We start from the raw sequence: 7,856 nt of genomic DNA, 5'->3' as shown, positions 1-7,856 counted from the left end.
AAATTCAGGTGGGATAAATTCAAGGTCATATTTTGGCTCTCGTAGACTTGTTTTCATTTTCTTCAGCTTCAGTTTGAATTTGCATATCAGTAATTGATGGTCTGTTCCACAGTCTGCCCCTGGCCTTGTCTTCACTGATGATATGGAGCTTTGATGTATTAGATACTAATAACCAGAACCCAGAAGAGTTGTGGGATAACATCAAGAACAACATACAGGAAGAAAACAAAAGCTCACAAAGTAGATAAGGAAGAAAGAAAAGACCAAAATGTATGTCAGAAGAGACTCTGAAGCTGGCTCTCCAGCATAGAGATGTTAAAGCAAATGAAGGAAATGAGAAGGTAAAAGAGCTGAACAGAACACTACAAAGGGCAGCTAGAGAAGACACAGTCAAATATTATAGTGAAATGTGCAAAGATCTGAGGTTAGAAACCCAAAAGAGAAGAACACATTCAGTATTTCTCAAGATGAAAAAAACTGAAGAAAAAATTCAAGCCTCAACTTGCAACACTGAAGGAGTCTATGGGTAAAATATTGAATGATGCAATAAACATCAAAAGAAGATTGAAGGAATGCATAGTCAATGTGAAAAAATAGATAGTTGATGATCAAACATTTCAAGAGGTAGCATATGATCAAGTGCTAATGGTGCTAATGGAAGAAGTCCAAAGTACATTGACGACATTTTCAAAGAACAAGGTTCCAGGAATTGATAGAATAGAAACTGAAATATTTCAACAAAATGACAGAGCACTGGAGGCACACACTCATCCATGCCAAGAAATCTGGAAGACAGCTATCAGGCTAAAAGATTGGAAGACTTCATATTTCCCCCCATTCCAAAGAGAGGTGACCCAAAAGAGTGAGAAAATCATTGGACAATCTCATTAATATCACATGCAAGTAAAATTTTGTTAAAGATGATTTAAAAAAATGTCTGCAGTAGTACATTGTCAGGGAATTGCCAGAGATTCAAGCTAGATTCAGATAAAGACATGGAATGTGGGCTATCAATGCTGATGTCAGAAGGATCTTGTCTGAAAGAAGAGTACTTTATTGACTATGCAAAGGTTTTGGACTGTGTGGATCATGACAAACTAGGGACAATATTGTGGAGAATGAATATTCCAGAACACATCATTTTGCTCACGAGGAGCCTGTTCACAGACCAAGCAGCAATCATGTGAACTAAACAAAGGGACACTGAATGGTTTAAAATCAGGAAAGGTGTAAGCCAGGGTTGTTATTTTTTCACCATACTTACATAGTCTATGTGCAGAGCAAATAATCCAAGAAGCTGGGTTATATGAAAAAGAAAGTGGCATCAATATTGCAGGAAAACTCATTAACAACCTAGAATATGCAGCTGATACAACCTTGCTTGCTGGCAGTGAAGAGGACTTAAAATACTTACTGATGATGATCAAAGATCACAGCCTTCAGTATGGGTTGCACATTAATTTAAAGAAAACAAAAATCCTGGACAAATGAATGTACCATGATAAAAGGGGAAAAGATTGAAGTTGTCAAAGACTTCATTTTGCTTGGACCCAACATCAACACTCATGGAATCAGAAGTCAAGAACCCAATGTTTGCATAAGGCAAATCTGCTGCATAAGACCTCCTTCAAGTGTTCAAAGCAAAGATTTCCATTTGAGGACTAAAGTATGCTTGATCCAAGCCAGAGTCTTATCAATCTCTTCATAAGCAAGTGAAAGCTGGACAATGAATAAGCAAGGCAGTAGAAGAAAAGATGCACTTGAATTATGATGTTGAAAGAGACTATTCAAAGCACCATGGACTGCCAGAAGAAAAAATAAATCTGTATTGGAAGAAGTGCAGCTAGAGTGCTATTTAGAAGCCAAAATGACCAGACTTCATGACTTATACTTTGGACATGTTATCAGGAGAGACCAGTCCTGGAGACAGAAATAATGATCCGTAAAGTTGAGGATCTGTGAAAAATGGAGCCTCACAACAAGACAGATTGAGCTCAAGTGTAGCAACAATTGTGAGGATGGCCCAGAACCAGATGGTGTTTTGTACACAGGGTTGTTATAGGCCGAAACCAATGCTACGACACCTAACAACAACAATACAGTAAAAAACTGCTGCATAGTCAGTAAAGCATAGGAAAACATTTTTCTGGTATTCTCTGCTTTCAGTCAAGATCCATCTGACATTGGCAATAATAAAAACGGAGCTCTACCAGTTAGTTGACCAGGTAACTGTCTTCCAAATTCCTTGGCATAGAAGAGTCAGTGCTTCTAATGTTGCATCAGTTTGGTGAAAGATTTCAATTTGTATTCTATCAATTCCAGCTGCCTTGTTCTTTGCCAATTCCTTTAGTGTACCTTGGACTTCTTCCTTCATTAACATTGGCTCTTGATTATATGCTACCTCTTGAAATGGTTGAACATGGATCATTTCTTGGGAGAAAAAGTAAGGTATTCAACTTGACTTCCTTCAGAACTGATTTATGACAGAATTGTCAAAAGGGAAAACTATCCTAAAAAGGAGAATATATATGTTTTAGTTTAGTACTGAGGAGTTGGCTCTGACTCTTAGTGACCCAGTCAGTATAGGGTTTCTGATGATCAGCTGGTGGATTTGAACTACAGACCTTGCAGTTAGCAGACCAGTGCTTAGCTTATAATGTGACAATATATACATATTTTGTTGTTGTTATTGTTGTTTTTTGGAGAATTAGTCCTTGTCTCCCCTTAATACTATCAAAGGCAGCAATTGATAGCAGATATCTTATACATCTTTTTTTGATTCCAGTAAAAGCAAAAGGCTTGAAGAAGTTAGGTACAATAAGACTCATATCTTGCTTTGATTATGGGGTTTTCTTTCCACGAAACTACTTGAAAGAAATCTCTGACCCAAATCACTATGCCTGCTGCTTTTCTTTCTCCTCAATTGCAAATCCTTTTTATCCTGTTTAAAGCCAGGACATTTGAATATTAAAAGTCATGGTTGGTTGGAGGGGCAGAGATTGTCTTATGATATTCTTTCATCTCAGTAAAAGGAAGAGGGAGGGTTCAATCAGTCATGTTAAAATCGGCCAGTGGTTGATTATTAATATTCTTCCTCTTCTCTTTTTAAGCCCTATTGTACCTAACTCCATTGAGCCTTTTGCTTTTTATGGAATCAAAATCTGTATATTTGTATATAAAGGAGCTCTGGTATTGTAGTGGTTAAGAGTTGGGCTATTAACCTCAAGGTCAGCAGTTTGAAACTATCAGCTGTTAAAGATGAGACTTTCTGCTCCTGTAAAGATTTACAGCCTTGGAAACCCTATATCGAGTTGCTGTGAGTCAGAATCGGCTCCATGGCATACAACCAACCAACCAATCTATATATAGAATGTTGTTGTTGTTATGTGCCGTGGAGTCGGTTCGGACTCATAGCGACCCTGTACAGGGTTTCTGAGGCTGTAAATATTTATAGGAGCAGAAAACCTCATCTTTCTCCTGCGGAACAGCTGGTAGTTTCGAATTGCTGACCTTGCAGCTCGCAGCCCGATTCGTAACCACTGTGCTACCAGATCTCCTTATACATAGACTGTTGTTGTTGTTGTTATGTGCCATGGAGTCGATTCCGACTCATAGAGACCCTGTACAGGGTTTCCGAGGCTGTAAATCTTTACGGGAGCAGAAAGCCTCATCTTTCTCCCGTGGAGCAGCTGGTAGTTTCGAACTGCTGACCTTGAGGTTCGCAGTCCGATTCGTAACCACTACGCTACCAGCTACTCCAAATAATACTTCTGCTAAAATTTCAAAGAGTTTTTTACTATTTTTAACAATTCCATCAATCAATATTTAACAGTAGTGTTATAACATAACATGAAAAATAATAAAAAGATACTGACACATTACTAGGGTCCCGGTTAGCATCAATCCTTCAGTACATCTATCATATGAGAATATACTCTTCTCAGACCATGTTCTATTGCAGGACTCCATCTGGTCTGCTCAGCTTCCACAGGACCCAACAGGAGTTTGTCTTCTCAACTTTGCCTTTTCAGGCATTTGCCAAAATTAAGTTAAGAGATATATTATTTCCTTGTTCTAAATCTGTCTCAAAGTATTAACAATGTTAGCTTAACCTGGCTCCATAACGCATATGGGGAATTAGGCTTGGGTAAGGAGCTCTGGTAGCGTAGTGGTTACGAATTGGGCTGCGAACCTTAAGGTCAGCGGTTCGAAACTACCAGCTGCTCCGCGGGAGAAAGATGAGGCTTTCTACTCCCGTAAAGATTTACACCTTCGGAAACCCTGTACAGGGTCGCTATGGGTCGGACCCGACTCGATGGCACTCAACAACAACAACAAACAACTGTACTGGATAGTCCAGTCTGTGCTGCTCCTTCAATCCACTCATTCAGTGGCTGCCATCACACATAGTTATAATTCTGGTCCTGGTCTTGCTACGTTAGTTAGGAAAAATATATTAGTTGAGGTGATATGAGGGAAAAAATGGCATAATCATTATCCATGTCCTTCCCCATGCCCCTTTTCCGAAATCCACGGAAAAGCAAAGTAATCATCATCCTTTGTCTCCCTTATTTTGAGTGTGAGCACACATTCATGACAATATGTAAACCAGCCACTCCATGCCTGTATCTTCTGTTTTAACCAGCCAATGTTCTAAAACTAGGGATAAAATCTTGTTACTCAGGATATAGTTGTTTCAGTCTCTCTCACAGAACTCTGAGTATGAACAAAAGTTCCATCCAAAAGAAGGGTGTTCTCTCAGAGCTACCAGCATCCATCTGGTTTTCCAGTATTAGATCAAAAAATCATATTAAGCCAGTAATATAAAGTGATATGTAATTGATTTAATATATGATTTGCAAATCAGGTAACACTTCTAGAGAGATAAAGTACCCCAGGAAGCAAACAACTTCCAAAGAGCCTTATACCCTATGATATGGACCTTGCTATGGAAACAGGGCCAAAACAGTGTTTACAGTTTACCTTGAAACACTGTTCATCCCTGGAGCTTCCTGTTCAACCCTGAAGTTTCTATTTCTCCAAACTGAATGCACATGGATAACTCTTCAAAAGAGTGTGATGCCCAAGGCTGTCCTAGGATTCAATCACCACAGAGCTACAGTAGTGAAGAAAAGAGATTTTATTTGATATATGCAGCACATAAGCAAACAAACAAAAAAAGTGGGAAATGTACAAGCATGTCATCAGAACAAAGTCTACCCCAGTCTACAGAGCATCACGAAGTTAATGACACACAAAGAGCCTTCAAAAAGTTTGTGAAAAATAGAATTCAAAGATAATATAATTTTTCCAGAAACTTTTGAAGCCCCCTTTTATAAGATTAAAAATCACAAAAATTTACTAAATAACCATGTTCCTGAAATTTAAATTGTTCTTCTCAGTAATCCTTGGTATAAACTTCAGATATAACAGGAAGGTCTTTATTGATTCTACAAACCTTACTCTTCACCAAACACCAAAGGGAGTAGATTAGAGAGAAAAAAATTGTGATAATTGTCCTCTGTCTAAATATCTTGGTTGTGAGGGGAAAATATATTTTCCCAAGATTGCTTTAACTATTGTTATTGTTGTTAGGTGCCATCTAGTTGGCTCCGACTCATAGTGACCCTTTGCATAACACAACAAAACACTACCTACCAAGTCCTATGTCCTCCTTGCAATCATTGTTACACTTGAGCCCCTTGCTGCTGCCACTGTATCAATCCATCACATTGGGGGTCTTCTTCTTTTTCACCAACCCTCCACTCTACCAAGCATAATGTCCTTTTCCAGCAACTGGTCCCTCTGATAATAGGTCCGAAGTATGAGAAACAAAAAGTTTTGTCATCTAGGCTTTAAAGGAGCATTCTGGGTGTACTTCTTCCAACACAGAAAGTCCATGGAACTTTCAATATTCTTCTCCAAACCATAAATTAAATGCATCAGTTCTTCTATGGTCTTCCTTATTCATTGTTCAGCATTCACATACATATTAGTTATAGTAAAAATCTCAGGGCCCAGTTGATGTGTCCTTGAGCCTCCCGTTAGATCACATTCCTTATTCATACAGCCAGAGCATAGTTATTCCAATTTTATTTCTAAGTCTGGTAGCACTATGGGTGGGCATTGAACTGTAATATTGGCAGTTCAAAACCACTAGTCACTCTGCAAAGATAAAGTTGTCTGTTCCCATCAGGATTTAGTCTCAGAAGCCCTGCATAGGGTTATTATGAGTTGGAATCTACTTGGCTGCAGGGATTTAACTCAGGAAAATGGCTTTTACTCATTAGCAAGATCTCAACTGTTTTCCTAGAATTTATTCAGACTCACAGCCATAACACAGTACTGAGTAGAACAGGCCCAAGGTCATCCTACTTTGTAATCATTACAGAAGCCGCTGTAATAGTTTGTTTTCCCTCTGAAGAGACCAGTGGATTTGAACTGCCAACCTCTTGGTTAGCAGTCAAGAACTTAACTACTGTGCTATCAGGCCTCCTTTATTAGCAAGAACTTCAAAGTAAACAACAAAATTCCGCAACACTGGACCAGTAAACAACATCCATAGAAATGGAGAAAAGATTGAAGCTGTCAAAGACTTCATTTTGCTTGGATCCACCATCAATACTCATGGAAGAAGTAGCAAGAACTCTTTTCCTCCAGCACACCACAAAGAACCTGGTGTCACCATGGGTCGCCTCCCTGCCCAGTGTTACCGGTATTGTAAGAATAAGCCCTAACCCAAATCCCACTTCTCCTGAGGTGTCCCTGATGCCAAGATTCATATACTTGGCCTGGATATGAAGAGGACAAAAGAGGATGAGTTCCCACTCTGTAGCCACGTGGTGCCAGATGAATATGATCAGCTCTCCTCAAAAGCCCTGGAGGCTGCCTATATTTGTGCCAACAAGTTCATGGTGAAAAGTTGTGGCAAAGATGGCTTTCACATCCGAGTGCAGCTGCATCCGTTCCATGTCATCCGCATCAACAGGATGCTGTCCTGTGCTGGGGCTGACGGACTCCAGACAGGGATGTGAGGGGCCTTTGGAAAGCCCCAGGGCACTGTGGGTAGGGTCCACATTGGCCAAGTCATTATGTCCATCTGCACCAAGCTTCAAAACAAGGAGCATGTGATTGAGGCCCTAGGCAGGGCCACATTCAAGTTCCTTGGGAGCCAGAAGATCCACATCTTCAAGAAATGGGGCTTCACCAAGTTCAATGCTGAGAAGTTTGAAGACATGGTGGCTGAGAAGTGCCTCATCCCAGATGGCTCTTCAGTCAAATACACCCCCAATCATGGTCCGTTGGACAAGTGGAGCACGTTGCATTTGTGAAGGCCTTGTAAGCACTGACCTGTGCCCTCCAATAAATTCAAATTCCTCTCTTAAAAAAAAAAGGAAAGAAATAAATCAAAGAAAATATTGCACTAGACAAATCTAGTGCATAAGAATTCTTTAACATGTTCAAGAGTAAATGTGTAAGTTTGAGGACTAAGGTGTACCTGACCCAAGCTGTGGTATTTTCAACAGCCTCATATGGATGTGAAAATTGGACAATAAATAAGGAAGACCATTCAAGAATTGATACATTTGAGTTATGGTGTTGGATAAGAATATTAAAAGTACCATGGCTTCCCAGACGAATAAGAAAATCTGTGTTTGAAGAAATACAACCAAAATGTTCCTTATAAGTCAAGATTGTGAGATTTTGTTCATCATACTTTGCAAATATTATCAGGAGGGCCAGCCCCTGGCAAAGGGCATTATTCTTGGTAAAGTGGAGGATCAGTGAAAAAGAGGGAGATCCCAACGATACGCATTGCTACAGTAGCAATGGGCTCAAGCATAACAACAATTGTA

At 39.6% G+C, this 7,856-nt stretch overlaps 1 pseudogene; it reads left to right on the top strand.

Moving 5' to 3' along the window:
• The first annotated feature begins 6,686 nt into the window (after positions 1 to 6,686).
• Positions 6,687 to 7,331, top strand: LOC102825571 (annotated as a pseudogene).
• Positions 7,332 to 7,856: the final 525 nt, after the last annotated feature.

The sequence above is a fragment of the Chrysochloris asiatica genome, unplaced genomic scaffold (genome assembly GCF_000296735.1).
Source record: "Chrysochloris asiatica unplaced genomic scaffold, ChrAsi1.0 scaffold00032, whole genome shotgun sequence".
Classification (NCBI taxonomy): domain Eukaryota; kingdom Metazoa; phylum Chordata; class Mammalia; order Afrosoricida; family Chrysochloridae; genus Chrysochloris; species Chrysochloris asiatica.
The sequence above is the reverse complement of the archived record's forward strand: the minus strand, read 5'-3'. Positions and strand labels throughout refer to the sequence as shown.